Raw genomic sequence first — 17,935 nt, forward strand, 5'->3', positions numbered from 1 at the left:
GGATTTTGTCATTGCTCCATATCTTTCGTTTTAAAACCACGCATTGTCTCCCGCTGTGTCTGTGGGTTTCTTGGGCTAATTCTTTGTTGCTGCCATAGAGGTGAAGTCACACAGCATAGACGTTTAGTACCGGGTGCTAAGTTTTGAGTGACATGCTGAGCAAACCTGATGCCTCCTTACATCATCGAGTGAACCAGGGAACTCAAAATAACTAAAAGTTGGGAAAATAAAATGAAAAATAAGGGGACATTCCATTTGTAGTTTAAAAACAACCCTAGCTAATGATTTTCTTGGCAATCAGATTTCTGAAAGCGACACACACACACACACACACACACACACACACACACACACACACACATAAGAATAGTCATAAAAAACTAACAAAATATTGTCACAAAGTACTGCATTTATGAAATAGCTTTATGTCATTTTATTCACCTCTGGATGAATCAGTCTGGCTATATCCCAACAAGTTGATTTTGTAAACAGTCAAGGTTTCAGTTGCAGCAATGTGCATGTAATATTACTGCTTTTTATGATGCCTTTGGCTATTAAATACATTATATTCTACTCTGGTATACTTAAACAGGGGCTAAAAGCATAATCACATTGATTTCAATAGGACTTTGTAAACACTCCCTATACATTATATTGGATATGATGAGTTACTATGCAAAGGTACCTGTAATGAAACCTGTTAATGGCATTAAAAGGGAATCCAGAATTGTTGACCATTCTAACAGGACACTTAATAAAGTATGACAAAAATAGTCACCTTTCACGTATGCACTAACCAATGCCTTTCCCACTTCCAGTGCAAAATTTAAAGCAACTTTAATTAACATCCTTCACATTAAAATAATCCCTGCTCTTGAAATTGCTAATATTATCTATTCTGGCTCACTAAGGAGGATGACTGAGGGGCAATTTACATAACTGTTTTTGGATTATGTGCAGGAATCACTGGGTGAAATTTAGGACCCAGATTATGCAGGAGGTCAAACTAGATGATCATTGCTGGCTTTAAAATCTTTGAATCTGAAAAGTGGACAAATGTACAAATGACAGGAAATGCTTTAAGCAAGTGGCTGCCTACTGCATTATGAACTTAAATGAAGGCAATAGGAAACCTTTCAAACACTGAGATACCAGCCAGCCATCAACACAGGTGACTGCAGATAGCAAGTAGTCAGAAGCACAGGTTTTGCTGTACTCTCATTTGCCAGGTTTAAGAATTCTGTGCATCATATTGTGAATAACCACTGCAAACTACCTAATAATACCAAGAGAGATTCTTCCTAGGCAAAACCCTGGGTACAGGACATAGGTATTGGGGCTGATCTCCTGAGATGCTTAAAGCCTTCTGAGATGTACCGAGTCCCTTCCAATTCCCACTGATTTCAGCACCTCCCAGGACTGGACCTTTAGCAAAACCAGCAAATAAGCCCCACAGTCCTCGGCACTGTCCTCAGCTGAAGCAGGGATGTCACTTTTGAATATAAGATAGTATGTAGCTAGGAGTGAGTTCCCAAACAGCCTGATTGCCCTATGCATAGAGAGTTATAAAACACTGAACATTACTTTAGTCGGAAATTGGAGGGCATGAAGCAAATGCAAATAAAGCTAAACACAAATTCTTTTCTCAGTGAAGTCTATGGCAAACTCCACTGGGGCAGGAGAAGGCCCTGTTTGTCCAGTTCTGGGTGAAGATGAAAATGAAGAAAACCCAGACTGGAAAAGAAAACAGGAACAGAAGAGAAACAGCAGTTGCAATTTGCATAATTGCAGCAATATTACTGAGGAAAAAACAAGATACTGTCAGTCAAGAATGAGCTAAAGAGAAAAAAGGTATGCGCAAAGAGCTTGAGAATTCTGGGACTACCCTGGGAAAGAAGGAAGGATATATTTTTTTATCTTTTTGAAAGATGATCACCGGTACCTTTGTCACTGGGTGTGAAGGAGGATCTCTCATTTAGTTGATATGAGCCTACCAAATACCCAGCAGCTAAATGACTACTGGTCTCAGTACTCCATCATATGGCCAGGAACCCTAGAGTGGAGCTGAGCAAGAAAAATATTTTGTACAAAGAAAATAATCATTGCTTTGCCCAGGTACACAAGCCAAAAGGAAATCTATGGCTCTGGGGGAAAAAAGTCTTTCCTCCAAAAGAAAAGTGAGGTGGTATTTAGCCAACGAAACAGAGAGTTCAGCATAATGAGGTGTTTTGGGGAATACTGAGGAGGAAATGAGCTCTTGGATATGAAGGAAAGGATTGTTGTCTAGCAGTAATAGCAAGGGCCTGGAAGGGAAGGCTCTTGTAGAGCTTTTCAGGGTCTCACAGTTTGTCTCTATGAGTTTTGGCAAGTAATTTAAGCTCCTCTTAATTAAGTGATCTATTTATTGCCCAAGAACTTTGTTAATGCAGATTTAAGATTGACCAGCAATCCCTAATATACTTCCAAAACATTGAATGCATTTATATGTAAACCTCTGAAAACCAGGAACCAGAGAGTTAAGGTACACCTCAGCCACATGTACGCCAACTGCCCTTCACTGTGTTAGGAACAGATGTCTTGATTGGTGTAGGGTTTACTTGCAGCAGATTGACACAGATAGCGCTGCAATGAAAAAGATCATGGACCCTCCTTTCTGCATAGAGTATGTCAGTTGGGCAGAGAGGGGAGCACCACAGTCTATTCTTGCTGTGGCGATCTGTAACAATCCGGTAGCATATATGCACTGCAGGGCAGAGGTAAGTGCAGGTGAGGTTCAGGGGAAATCTTTAAGAGGAGGGTCAAGTGGGTGGTAACATCTAGGTTGGTTGTTCTGAGTAGGTGAAGTGATTGAGTATAGGCCAAATGTAGCTAGCTGTTATTCACTAAGCTTGCCCTAAATAGCACTTTTGTCACAGTGTGGACATGATCTGTCAGTTTCTCATACTGGACCTAAGTGCTGTGTCCCCACAGTACTCCACAGTCTCTGGATGAATAGAGCGCTATGATATCTGTCAAGGGGTCGCTAAAGTTGCAGACTAGGGCTGATGTGCATCATAACTCTGTGTTTCCTGGTTTTTAAGAAGTTTAAATTTGTTTGTCCATAACTTTGTACTTCCTGGTTTTCAGACGTTTAACTGTGGTTACAACCAACATTCCAGAGGAGTATGAGGCACTGCCATTAATCTTAACTTAGTGTTAATGAAACTTTTTGCCAGAGACTTTCCTTTGTTTTTGAGGAAGTGGTGATAGTAGTGAGGAGGGTATGGTTGAGGTGCGCCTCTGATTGGGGGAGGGGGACAGAAGGAGGCTTCCTTGGAACACTTCATTGCCACTTAACTACAAGCTCGTCTCTCCTCCTGGTCCCTCCATGCCCCAGTACAGTTAAAGGTGCCACTGGGAAGAAGGCAGGTGTGATAACTCATGGGCTGTGAGAAGCACATCTACCATCTAGAGGCAGCAAGAGGGGAAGGAGATGCCCCAGACTCCATATTCTACTTCAGGAGCTAGTTTAGGGGGAAATGCTCTACACTGAAGGAGGTCAGTAGAGGTGTGAAGTGGCCCACTCATCTCAGGGATCTTCTCAGAAGAAGCAGAACACCCCCATGGAGATGAATCTTCCTGAGAGGTGTAACTGACCCATTCAGCTTCTCTCCCCCTTCTCTCCCCCTCCCCCCGCAAAGACCTTGTCTTCATTGCAGGAAAAAAAAATGTGTTTTTACATGGCAATAATTAATGCCAGATAGATCACGATATAAACAGCCTAGTAGACACAAGGCACAGGTAGTTTTTAACCTCTGTGGGTACGTCTACACTGGCAGTACTGGATTTACACTGGTGCCAGTGGTGCCATGGCACTAGGGCCAGGGTCCAAAGGGGCCCCAGCCTGGCTCGCTTGGCTTGGGCTGCACTCCAAGGCCACGTCAGCTCTTCTCCACCCCCTCGTCTCCTGTCCCACACCTACCACTCGCTTCTGTTGGCTCGCAGGCCAACCAAGGGTCTCTATCTGCCCCTTGGACAGACCCCACTGCAGCTCCAGATGGTCTCTGCTGCCCGCCACTTTTGGGGGCATCAGCTGCCCCCGACTCCGAAGCCAAGCCGCCTGGGACCAATGGAGAAGCTGGGCCAGTCTCGGCTAGTGTGGGGGGCAGTGGCGGGGGGGCTTGGCTGGGCCCCCCCAGGGTGACCATATTCCGAATGGGACAGCTAGGGGCTCACCTGAGCTGACCCTGGAGCGCCGCCAGCTTTTCTGCCGCCCTAGGCGGAGGAAGGCCCCGCCACGAAATGCCGCCCCCCCCAAAAGAGGCAGCGGAAGGTCCTGCCGCCGAAATACCGCCACGGTCACCGCCCCCGCAAATTGTAGTCCCCTAGGTGACTGCCTAGGTCACCTAATGGGTTGCGCCGGCCCTGGCTGACCCTCTGCCCCCCGCAGGGCTTGCCAGAGCCACCACTGCCTGGGGCTGACTCCTCCCCCCCCCCCAGCTCCATGCCCTGTGCTGCCCGCATCTGGAGCTGAGAGCTGGAGCCTCATGCTGCCTGGCTGGGAGCTGCTGAGCCCTGTCAGCTCCACACTGACGGGGACTGGGGCTGACCCCTTCTTCCCCCCGAGCTCCATGCACTGCTGCCAGGGCTGGGGCTGACCCCCCACAAGCCCCACTGCCTGGCATATTGCATCACCATCACCCACCCACACCATTTCTTTGCACCCCACTAGGGTGGTGCACCTCACTTTTTTGGTAAACTGGGCATTTGTTCATTTGCTTTTGCCAACTGATCAGCTGGCATGAGCAAACAGGACAAATGCCCATTTTTGTCAAAAAAGTCGGGACAGCTGGGACAGAGCTTAAAAAGGAGCCTGTCCTGGCTCTGGCCAAAACGGGACATATGGTCACCCTACCTCCAGGCAAGTGAGTCCTGAGGGAGTCCAGCCAGGGCAGAGGCAGACCCTGGCCTGGCTGATCACACCACTCCCAAGAGACCAGAGCAATTCCTCATCCCGGCACTGGACTGGCCCTGGCTGCACTGCCAGTTCAGCCTGGCAGACATAGTCACCTCCCAGCAGAGCTGGTGAGTGTGGCCAGAGGTCAGGGTGTGGGAGAGTCAGTTTCTGGGGGTGGGGTGTCTATGAGGGGGTGCTGGGCTGTGAGGTGGTGGGGCTGTGGGGCAGGCTTGTGTGTTTTGGCCTGCTAGGCAGTGGTGAGGGCCTTCTGGGGGGGCAGTGGGGGAGGTCTGTGTGTGTTGAGGTGCTGGGCATTGGGGGGGGGTGTCTGAGTGAGGTGCTGTGTAGTTGTGGTGGGGCTGTGGGGAAGTTCACTGCACAGTGGGGACTGGGGGAGATCTGTGTGTGTTGGGGCACTAGAGAGTGGGGGTTCTGTGTGGGGGGCTGGGCAGTTGTGGTGGGGCTGTGGGAGAGGGTGCTGGGTCAGAGTGGTGGGGCTGTGTAGGGAGGCGCTGGGCACAGGTGGTGGTGTGCAAGGTGCTGTGCATTTGTGGTGGAGGGTCTGGGGGGTGCTGAGCATAGTAGGTCTGGGGGATGCCGGGCATATGGAGTCAGGGGTTGTTGGGTGCTGTGCGACACAACACGGGCCCACCCCCAAGGGGAAGGGGAATCCTGGCAGCACGGGGGTGGGCAGGTCAGTGTGCATCTGGTGACTGCCGGTTTGTATACAGTGCCCTTGAACTGGGCTGGGCAGAGCGGGGCTGCCCCTGCCATGCCATGCCCCATTGCCCCTTGCTCAGGGGACCCACCTCCCAGCACCATATTCCATTGCCCCCATCGGGGCCCACAAATATGTTTGGTGCCAGGCCCGTAAAAGGTTAATGCGGCCCTCTACACTGGAATAAAAGACCCGCAGCATGACTGCACCTGGCCTGGTCCCCTAACTGGGGCTCACGGGCCTCAAGATGCAGGACTAAAAATTGCTGTGTAGACATTCAGACTCTGGCTGGAGCCTGGGCTCTGTAATCCTCCCTTCTCACAGGGTCCCAGAGCTCAGCATCCAGCCCGAATGTCTGCACAGCCGTTTTACAGCCTGCAGCCTGAGCCCCATGAGCCGGAGTCAGCTGACCCAGGCCCTCTACAGGTGTTTAGTTGCTGAGTAGACGTATCCAAAGGAGCTAGCTGAGGTCAACCCAATACCTATGTTACTGTCCACAATAACAATTCAGATGTTATGAACTGTATGTAACTCACTTGGCCATGACAGGAAGCGGGTAACAGAATACCTAGAGAAGAGAACAAGCTCTAGCCTGCAGAAACTACCCAAGCACTTGGGGAAAGGAGGTAGGGTCCAGCTACGTCCTTTTTCCTGGAGAAAGTAAACTCTTCTCTGCCTGGAAATGGTTGAAGCCTTGAGTCAGTAAGGAGTCCACTTGGTTCTTGGTAGAAAATAATTGTGGTCCACATGACCCTAGATAGCTTCTGGACAAGAAGGACTTTGTTTTATTCCTGAACAATGGGTCTGATTCTTTCTTACTTCTCTCTGACTGCCAGGGATTTACACCAGAAGCCAATGGCTGTTTTATGATCTTGTGACAACCAGGAAGAGTTTCATTGAAAAAAGGGATAGCTCAGTTTATTTACTTCTCTAGAGAAAGACTATTCCCGGAAGGAGGGACCTGTTGGATTGCGCAATGCTTGTTTTGTTGTGAACACTTGACCCAGCAAAGACCCTTGTTTTGGTTACACTGTCTCTTGCAGAGCTTGATTGTGGGAAGTCATCCAGTGCACCTGTATCACAATGGGTAAATAGTACTTATCAACTTAATAGGTGTGCTGTGCTGCTTAATGTTTGCTAAGTTCTTTGAGATCATAAAATTAGGGATGTTGATTCATCATCATGACAAAAGGCTTCAAGCTCTAGGTGACTCAGGCCTTGTCTACATAAAAACACTTTTTCTGAGCAGCTTTAGGTTTTTTGTTTTTAACATAATTTGTCTTGTGTCCCCACACAAATGATTTTTTTCCTTTTTAATCCTTCATCTTATTCTGCAATAAGTAATATGCTTTGGCAGGGACATAACTGTTACCGCAGTTTCCCTAGAAAACAACCCAGGGTTACACTTATATTGATTTTATTAAATGCTGCTATTGGATCAAACAGAAAAGGGATGGAGCTTATTCATGCATTCCCGCATTCATCGCATTCAGACCCTCATGCACCCACACACTCACACAGGCGGAGAGTTACCAGAGACAGCAGAGGAAGCCGAGAAGCTGAGGCATAGTAGATCTGGTGTATTCGCCTGCAGACATGGATCCGGGCCAGCGAGCAGGTCAAGAAGGAGCAGACTTGTGTGCATGCCTTCTTCCTTTTTGGAACTGGGCGGCTCGTGTCACGTATATTGAGTTTCCCTTCTCTGTCCGTCACCGAGAAGCATTTCCAGCCCTCGTTCCTTTCATGCATACCAGGTTCTTCTTTTCTTTATAGCACCCCATGATTGCCTTCTCAGGGCAGATTACATCAGACACACCTGTCTCCTGGCTCTTTTCTCCTTGCAGTTCCTCTCTGCCTAGTCCCACATACGCTCCCTTGTTCATACTCCCTTATCTCCCACACACACTCCCTTGTTCACACTCTCTCTGATTGCGTGATGGAATATTACAAAGCTTGGAGGTTTATACAAGTGGTAATTGAAAAGGTTACAAAGCTTGCAAACGTTACAAAACTTAAAAGGCTATGCTAACAATAACTAAAGTTACAAAGTTTGCAAAAGGTTACAGAACTTAATGATCATACTAGCAATGACTGAAAAGTTACAAATCTTACAATCGCATTCTACTCGATTAAGCAGAGGCTTTACATAACAATAACTATTTTGGAAAGCATAAGGTTGCTGCTGTAAGGTTTGTTTTAATGCAGCCCCATTTTGAATTAACTATACTGCTTTCGGTAGTCCTCCACTGCTGTCCCACAGTGCATTGCTTCACATCTGGATTGGACTATCTGGGTTCTGGATTGGGCTGTCTGGTGATACCCTCCACTACTCTGGGATTATCTTGACCAGATGTCCCCCCACCTCTGTTTAAAGGCTGGCACACAGCCAAGCACATCCCCAGCATGTAGTAAGTTCACAGGCACCAAGTCCGTTAACGTCAGCATGTTCCATGCATCTATGTGATTGTGTCAAGAGATCTTGGATGTTCTTGCAATCTGGGGAGAAGCGCAGGTTCATGTTTATCTTTCCAATAGTCACTGGAATGCCAAGCTCTATTGGTGGTTAGAGGACAGATGCAGGAGAAGGCATACTCCTGGGACACAGGCCAGTGCCAGGGCAAAGCCAAGTAGCTGCAGGTGGCAGAATTACAAAGCTGTCCAAGACCTCTAGCAAAGCTCCTAGTACATGCGCTTACTATGAGGAGCTAGACTGGATTTTTGCCTGATTGGCCACCACAGAACCCTGTTTATGTTGGACAGTTTGGCCATGGCTCATGATGAGACAGATATGCCTTCAGAAACCACAAAGGCAGCAACAGTCTCTGATCAGGAGGAAATTCCCTTTGACAGCCAAGATCTCTTTGGCATCTTCCAGATGGTGTTGGCCACAGAGGGCCTCTCAGTTGGTGTTCTGGCACTGCTGCTCTGTGCCAGGAAAATGGCCTTCTGCTTCCTGAAGTTCTGCAGCCACTGCAAGTGACACCAGGTCTGCAACACTACCATGTCCCACCAATCAGTCCTGGCTGGCTGGGCCCAGAAGTGACGTTCCCCTGAATGAAAATGGTCCAGGAAAATGTCAGGCAGACGTAACCCCGGGGGTTCATCATTCTGCACCTCTAGCAATATTTATGCAGTGTCATCGTGGTGATCTTCCATCTCCTCCAAGGCTACCCAGAGCACCCTGTTTGAATTCATGATGGTTAGGATTGCAGGGTTCAGCACTGATCCCTCTCTGCTGTCTGCTGTTAGTCTGACAATTTATTTGAAACTGAAACAGTCTGAAAATTGTGCTTGCTTGTGAAAACCAGACAAATTATGGGATCCAGTGGCAGGACTCATGGAAGTTTGACACCCTCCCCCCGCCCAAGTCCTAGACATCCACTAGGTAGCCCACAATAAATAACCATACTGAACCTAGAAGCTGATACCTGCCCAGAATGCTGTGCATTTATTTTTTAAAAGTGCAGTGCTGTGTGTTTGCTATGATTTGTAAGGGACGTAGCTTAAGCTTCTTTAGACAAAGCAGTGTGGATATTTTTTTTCAGTTGAGTTATACCTCTATACTTATAGCAGAAAAAATTATGTACTGGGAAAAAACCCACCTTTCCTGTAGGTTAGGCCTCAGACAGCAATGGAAGCTAACAATTTGCTCCCAGTAATTCACTGGTATTGCAAGTTTAAACATCTCCTTTATATCAACTTCTTTTTCTTAGTCTATTGTTGGTCAGTCTTGCCTCATCCTCTGCTCGCTTGTATAACATCCAGCTAATTTAGATTGCAAACTATTCACCACAAGGATCTAATTAAATCATAATTCTATAAAGTTCTGTGCACACCTGATGTTCTATCACTAAGTAATAACTAATAGTAATTAAATATTTATCACCAGCCAGATTTCCTGTCTAGAGAACAAAGATAAATTTATGTACTGTATGTTTAAAGTACTTTGGTTGGAGGTTTGTTAGCATTATTTTGCCTCAGTGGCTTTACTGGTGACATAGAAGTCACTTTAAAGAATAATGGAATTTTAGTATGGAGCAGTGGTAGTGGCTCCATAACTAAAACTGAAGCTACTTTTGCATTATCAATCTGATTTTTTCAAACTCTTCCATCTCTCAAGTCTCCCAAAAGAAACTGATCTCACTGATATTTCACATAGAGCATGATACGTCAGCACAGATCATTACTTGGAAGCTTAGTAAAAAAAAATCAAAAAAGAAGTTTAAAGTTATAGGTCTCAATCCTGCAACATGGGGTCAAAGAACAGGAGACACCTGAGGTGAGAACAAGGGTTGGATGTGCAGGTGATAAGTAGGGGTTTAACAGTGTGCATGCTTGCACGCTCTCTGTTGCACACACCAGCCTAGTGGATCAATTTATGATCTAGGACAGAGGCTCTCAACCTTTCCAGACTACTGTACCCTTCAAGAGTCTGATTTGTCTTGTGTACCTCCAAGTTTCACCTCACTTAAAACTTACAAAATCAGAAATAAAAATACAAAAGTGTCACAGCACACTATTACTAAAAAATTGCTCACTTTCTCATATTTACTATATAATTATAAAATAAATCAATTGGAATATAAATTTGGTACACCTCTACCTCGATATAACGCGGCCCGATATAACACGAATTCGGATATAACGCAGTAAAGCAGTGCTCCGGGGGGTGGGGGTGGGGGGCTATGCACTCCGGTGGATCAAAGCAAGTTCAATATAACGCAGTTTCACCTATAACACGGTAAGATTTTTTGGCTCCCGAGGACAGCGTTATATCGAGGTAGAGGTGTACTTACATTTCAGTGTATAGTATACAAAGCAGTATAAACACATCATCGTCTATGAAATTTTAGTTTGTACTGACTTTGCTAGAGCTTTTTATGTAGCCTGTTGTAAGACTAGGCAAATATCTAGAGGAGTTGATGTACCCCCTGGAAGACCATTGAGTATCCTCAGGGGTACATGTACCCCTGGTTGAGAACCACTGATCTAGGATACAGCTGCTGTGATTAGGAATGGACAAGAAAAGGACACAGTTTTGCTGCTGGTGTGGTGCATGCTAGCATAGCTTCTTCTTTGCACAGGACTCCATGAGGCAACCAATTGGCCTGCTCCCTGCCTAAAGCCCCAGCTCCTGGAGTCATGTGATTACAGAATCTAAGCTTTTATACCTGATCATTGGGAAGAACGGCTGGAAAATGTGAACCAAGGTTAACCAAGGCACAGGCAAAACCTTAGTTTGCAGGCAGCCTGAAACAGTATCTCTTAAGTGGGAAACTTCCCAGGCAGTTCAGTGCGGGTGTTAACGCCAAGCCCTGCTTCTATAAGTGGCCCTGCCAACACTGCCTCAGTACATGACGGTGTGCTTGTGGCAGAAGAGTGCTGGATGCCTGGCTAATAACCGAAGTAGATATTTCTTGACTGCTGGGATAAGTACAGGAGGCCCTTCTCCACTGCTTCCACTGCTGTAGTGGAATGGGAGCTCTATGCCCCTGCCTCTTTGAGAAGGAAGGGAGGAGACACCTGCCACCACCATTCCAAATGGTGGTATCAGGGTGGGGAGGTGAATCAAGGGCCCACATTGCGGAGTTCAGGGGAGGAGCCCTTGAAACTACTTCTGCCTGGGAACTGTGAGCAGCTTTTGCATGGAGAGGTGGGATCAGAAGCCATGCATGAGTGAAGTTATGTGAGTTGTAGCTTACTAGGGGTCCCAAAGGGAGTATATGGGTGAAAGAATAATCCTTTTGGGGTAGATGGGGGCACAGGGAGGGACGGCAAGTCTTGGAGGTTGGGATATTTGGGACAGAGAGGAAAAGCTCACAACGACTTAGTCTGTGGCCCTTTGAAGTGACTCACCCTGCCATTTCTGAGTTCTGGGAGTTTGATAAATGCTTGTCACATCTCACAATCTGTTTGGTTTCAGAACTCCAAATGTGAGCTTGAACTAGTGCCTTTTTCCATTTGATCTTGTGGTTACTGATTGTGGAAGTGTAATCACTTCTTAATTAGAAACCTCACTCATCCATTGGAATTTATAGGGTCTGGAAGAGCCCCTAGCTCCTGGGAATACAGATTTATGTGCACTGGAGAGTTGCCATTCAGTGCAGCTATGTGCACCTGTGCCATTTACTCCATTTTCAAACAGGGGTAAGCTACACTAGTGCAAATTACTGCTCAAAGTGGCTTTACCTGTCCAGACTAGGAGTTTGCATCAGGGTAACTATGTGAGCTCAGGTTATCACTGGCTGACAGCAGCCAGTTTGCAACTGTAGAGCAAGACAAAATAAACTGTCATACTGGCTCCAGGTGCCATCACTGCTAATTTTGCATGTGGTGAAATGATCACATTCATCTAGGACTGAAAATAGCCAGGAGGGATGGGATAAAATAGTGTAGAATGATGGATTTGTTACATATGGCTAACCCTGGTTTTTGTTGGTAATAATATTTTAGTGAAATATATATGTTGTATAGAGTACACATTTTATATACATATTGCTTCTAAGGGCATTCTGTGCCAAAAAATTAAAAATTCTGGACACAATATTTTAAAATTCTGCAAATTTTGTCAAATAAATGTGGAGACTCCAGCAGGAAGAGGCAAAATCCTTTCATGGAGTGAGAACTGGTTAAAAGACAGGGAATAAATGGTAAATTTTCAGAATGGAGAGGGGTAACTAGTGGTGTTCCCCAAGGGTCAGTACTAGTACCAATCCTATTCAACTTATTCATAAATGATCTGGAGAAAGGGGTAAATAGTGAGGTGGCAAAGTTTGCAGATGATACTAAACTGCTCAAGATAGTTAAGACCAAAGCAGACCGTGAAGAACTTCAAAAAGATCTCACAAAACTAAGTAATTGGGCAACAAAATGGCAAATGAAATTTAATGTGGATAAATGTAAAGTAATGCACATTGGAAAAAATAACCCCAACTATACATACAATATGATGGGGGCTAATTTAGCTACAACTAATCAGGAAAGAGATCTTGGAGTCATCGTGGATAGTTCGCTGAAGACGTCCACGCAGTGTGCGGCAGCAGTCAAAAAAGCAAACAGGATATTGGGAATCATTAAAAACAGGATAGAGAATAAGACAGAGAATATCTTATTTCCCTTATATAAATCCATGATACTGTTATGCTATACAAAGCACATGGGATCTTTATAGAAGAGAAGGCAAAAACACTGAATTTATTGAAATACAACAGTTAGCATATGCTTTTTAGTCTCACACACACACACACACACACACACACACACACACACACACACACACACACACACTCCTGCCAGTTGATGTTTATAGTTACCAGTCTGTTGTAGCTCGAGTCAATCTAATGGCCAGTTAGATTAAGCACGAGTGAGGAGCTGGGCTCTTGTCGGTCGCAATCCGATGCTCCGAGGCTTTGCAGGACTGAACCCAGAGTTCCATGGCAAAACACCCCAGCTGTAAATTCCCATTTGAGTCCATGCATTTTGCAATGTCATCCTGTAATCATTAGTCCTTAAGTGGTGTTATCATTTGATGGTTATTGTCGGGCTTCCCATTGTTATCTCCTATTTGTTGTCTCACCTTCGGGCGTGCCTGCCTCACCTCTGAGGTCGTCAATGCTGCTAACATGTTTAGCATCGGATACAATGGATGTTTTCTGATTGTCTCCTGGTTTTTCCAAGTCACTCACTTTTTCTTGACCATCTGGACATTTGTGATGGCTTTCACACCTTATCTTTTCCTGATGCATGCACTCATTCACACAAACAATCTCTTACAGAAATCTTCAAAGGTATACAGACAGCATTTTATATTCAGCAGAATACATTGTAAATCAAGCCTTGCTAAATCTTATAACTAAAACAATTCACATTGGGGCTTCAGGCCCTCAATATTCCTCTAATCTCCTTAACATAGATACAAGATCCTGTCTCTTACTTACTAAAACCTTAAAACAAAGAAATGTATATTTAACTAGAGTGCCTAATTTGCAATACATATAGGAAACCATAGTAGACATTATAACTTATCCTAAAACAAAAGGATGACCATAATCTGTCATAAGGATTGTTCTGGTCTGTCATTCCTTTCTGCTATTCAAAAAGGGTGGCTGGCAGGATAAAAATCAAATCATACATTAATTCTCATAGTACAATTATAAAACCCTGCTCCTACAGTATGCCCACATCTTAAATACTGTGTACAGATGTGGTCTCCTCATCTCAAAAAAGATATACTGGCATAAGAAAAGATTCAGAGAAGGGCAACAAAAATTATTAGGGGGTTGGAACGGGTCCCATATGAGGAGAGATTAAAGAGGGTAGGACTCTTCAGCTTGGAAAAGAGGAGACTAAGGGGGGATATGATAGAGGTATATAAAATCATGAGTGGTGTGGAGAAAGTGAATAAGGAAAAGTTATTTACTTGTTCCCATAATATAAGAACTAGGGGCCACCAAATGAAATTAGTAGGCAGCAGGTTTAAAACAAATAAAAGGAAGTTCTTCACACAACACACAGTCAACCTGTGGAATTCCTTGCCTGAGGAGGCTGTGAAGGCTAGGACTATAACAGGGTTTAAAAGAGAATTAGATAAATTCATGGAGGTGAAGTCCATTAATGGCTATTAGCCAGGATGGGTAAGGAATGGTGTCCCTAGCCTCTGTTTGTCAGAGGATGGAGATGGATGGCAAGAGAGAGATCACTTGATCATTACCTGTTAGGTTCACTCCCTCTGGGACACCTGGCATTGGTAGACAGGATACTGGGCTGGATGGACCTTTGATCTGACCCAGTATGGCCATTCTTATGTTCTTGTTCTTATGGCATTGGGGAGCACAGACCACTGGGTGCACAGAGGTGGGAGATCACTGTGCAGCTCCCCATCCCCCTGGGACAGACTCAGCAGTGAGGCTGCACCCAACCCTGACACAGTGCAAGGACCGGGCCTGCCCCAGAAACACCCCAGAGCCCTGCCCCTCTGTGCCAGTTGCACCAGGTGTGGGTAGGCAGGCTCAGCAAGGCAGGATCCAAGTGTGGAGGGGCTTAGTGTGGGAGGAGTCCGGGGGGGGGGGTTGAGAGGGTTCTGTGTGGGGCAATCTGGGTGAGGACGATCAGTGGGGGATCTGGCTGCACAGGGGCTTGTTGGGGGGTTCTGGATGCAATGGTAATGGGACTCTGCAGAGGGGTCCAGGTGAAGGCGGTTAGGGCTAGCAGGGGGGGTCTGAGTGGAGCAGGGATAGAGCTCAGCTGGGGGGTCTGGGTGTGTGTGGGGGCTCAGTGGGGGTGTCCAGATGCTGGAGGACGGGGGCTCAGTGGGGTTGGGATCCAGGTGCATCTAGTTGGGGCTCAGTAGGTTGGGGATGTGGGTGTGGGTTGCTCTTCGGGGTAGTCCAGGTGCATGGGGAGTGGGGTTCATCGGGGGAGTGTCAGATCTGAGTTGGGCTCAGTGGGCGGGTCTGGGTATGAGGTGGTCTGGATGCATGGGGGTTGAACGGGTGCGGGAGCAGCTGAGGCACGATGGGTGCAGGAAGCGAAGGGTAGGGGATGGGGGGAGTTTGCAGAGCTTCCTACAGCCTGGGGAGAAATCAGGGAGTGGGTCTGACCCAGCCCCAGATGCTGTGCAGGGGAAGAGGAAGTCCCGTCCTCCCCACCCAGCTGGGACTAGCTGCTGAGCTCAGCGCAGGGTCGGAGCCACCAGCCATGTCTTCCCCAGTCCTGCCCTGGCCCCACAGTGATTTACGTCTCTGTCAGCTGGCCTGGGCACCCAAAACATACTGCTTGGGAGGGTCGCAGGACCGGGTTTTGTGGCTTCCCTTTGTTTCCACATCAGAAAGTCATTTTTCTGCAGGGAAACAAAGAAATCTGTGGGGGACATAAATTCTGCACATGCGCAGTGATGCAGAATTCCCCGAGGAGTATCATATGTAGTGTATATAAGAAAAAGGTCAATGCAGCTACCAAAACTATATTGATGAGATTTTTTTTCAGATGAGGGTAAAAAACAATCCCTTTTACAGGCCCTTGTGCATTAGCCTCATTAAAAACTGAGGCAAAGTGTTTGTTTAGCTGTTGGGCCACACCATGATGATCTTTAATCTCCACCCCATCATCAATGTTTAGCGGTCCCACTTCTTTCCTTGTTTTGTTCTTATTGATATAGAACCTGTTACTATTGGTTTTAAGTCCCTTTGCAAGCTCCAACTCTGTTTGGCTTGTGGCAATTCTCACTTTATCCCTACACTTTCTGACTTCCAAGTGGTAGCTTTCCTTGCTGATTCATCTCATCTTCCATTCTTTGTAGGCTTTCTACTTTCTCTCAATCACCTGTTTGAGATGCTTGCTCATCCAGCCTGGTCTGAAACCTTTCCATATGAAATTTCCCCCCCTTGCTTGGGATGTAAGCTTTAGATCAGGGGTAGGCAACCTATGGCATGCTTGCCAAAGGTGGCATACGAGCTGATTTTCAGTGGCACTCCCACGCTGTCTGGGTCCTGGCCACCAGTCCGGGGGGCTCTGCATTTTAATTTAATTTTAAATGAAGCTTCTTAAACATTTAAAAAAAACCCTTATTTACTTTACATACAACAATTTAGTTAAATATTATAGACTTAAAGAGAGACCTTCTAAAAACATTAAAATGTATGACTGGCATGTGAAACCTTAAATTAGAGTGAATAAATGAAGACTTGGCACACCACTTCTGAAAGGTTGCCGACCCCTGCTTTAGATAGAATTACTTTTTCAAAGTTACAGAAACTAAGTCTCCTCCACATTCAGATCCTTGAATTCTTTAGTCCAGTCCACTTTCCTGACTAATTCCCTTAATTATTTAAAGTTAGCCCTTTTGAAATCAAGGACCCTAGTTAGTGGGTGTGGAACCATAACTTTGAATAAGGTAAAAATCTCAAATGTAAAGATGTGATCACATAGTAGCTTATTACCAGTCTTTAATTTTGTTCAATCCAAACTGGCTGCGTAGATTTCAAAGCTCTTCGAGTTGTATCAAAACAGGATGTGACAGTGCAAGCCAGTTTACAGCATGTGACAGGTCAATATTAAAATGCTTTTTACATCAGCTCTGTTGGCATATTTTAATTGTGTAATCCTCCATCCCTTCTCTGGTACATTTTAGAGGGAGAATCTGTTCTCTATAGATCCCTTGAAGGCACTGTTTTTGTTTCCATGATTCTTTTCAGGTGCGCGGTGATACATGACCAACTCTAAATGTGTCTGTGTGCTTCAACTTGATAGTCTTCCTCACATATATAGTTAAACAATGTGCCTTCTTACTGAATTTTAATTGAATAGTTGGGAACAGACTGTTTATTGCATTTCTTGCATGAAGACATTTATAAAAGTCTTATTTGCACATGGCAAATAAAACAGCTAGGCAATACGCTAAGGAGGTAAGAACACGGAAATTAAAGACGGACTTGCATGAGCAAACATATGGTTAGGAGATGAAATGGTGGTTTTAAAGGATGATGATCTTGGTATTTGAAAATAGCTGCAACTGAAGGGTTGTTATGCAACTATTTTATTAAAGAAAAAAATCTGTTCTCACCTATTATGAATGACAATGTAGTCATTGGGCCAGGGAACAAGAGCGAGAATGATCCTATAGCCTGGTAGGTGCACCACTTACCCAGGATATAACAGATCTAAGTTCAAGTTCCTGCTCCAATGATTAATTGGTTATAAAAAGCGGAACAGCTTCAAGAGGAGAGTGAGGCAACCCCACAGGCCATGCTCCTGCAGTGGGGGAGACCCAAGTGCAAATCCCTGCTAGATGGTGGGGAGAGGGAAATAACCAGGTGAGTGCTCTAACCATTAGGTAGGCACTACTTCCCTCCCCACACCTTCATTGTGTGACTCGTGTTTCCTTTGCTTTTGTGAAAATGCAAAACAAAATGTTTCATTTTGACACTGCTGAAACAGCTGAATTAGTTTTCACTCAAATTCTCTACTGATTCACTGAAAAATGTCATTTTCAGTTTGACCTAAAACGCCTTTTAAATTTTTTTTTCAAAATAGCCAGCGAATTGAATACCCCATTATTCACCTCGCTCTACTTCAGAGGGACTTAACCAAAGGAGGTGAATGGGCAGCATGATGACAGATGAAGCTCAATATTGATAGATGTAAAGTAATACAGAATGAGGGGTGGGGGGGAGTAATGAACTGCTCATATGCTTACAGGTTTCTAAATTAACTATCCAGTCAGGAAAAGTACCTGGGCCTCAGGACAACTTGATGAAGACTTCTGCTCAATGATCAGCTGTAGT

The sequence above is a fragment of the Chrysemys picta genome, chromosome 7, assembly GCF_011386835.1.
Source record: "Chrysemys picta bellii isolate R12L10 chromosome 7, ASM1138683v2, whole genome shotgun sequence".
NCBI classification, from domain to species: domain Eukaryota; kingdom Metazoa; phylum Chordata; order Testudines; family Emydidae; genus Chrysemys; species Chrysemys picta.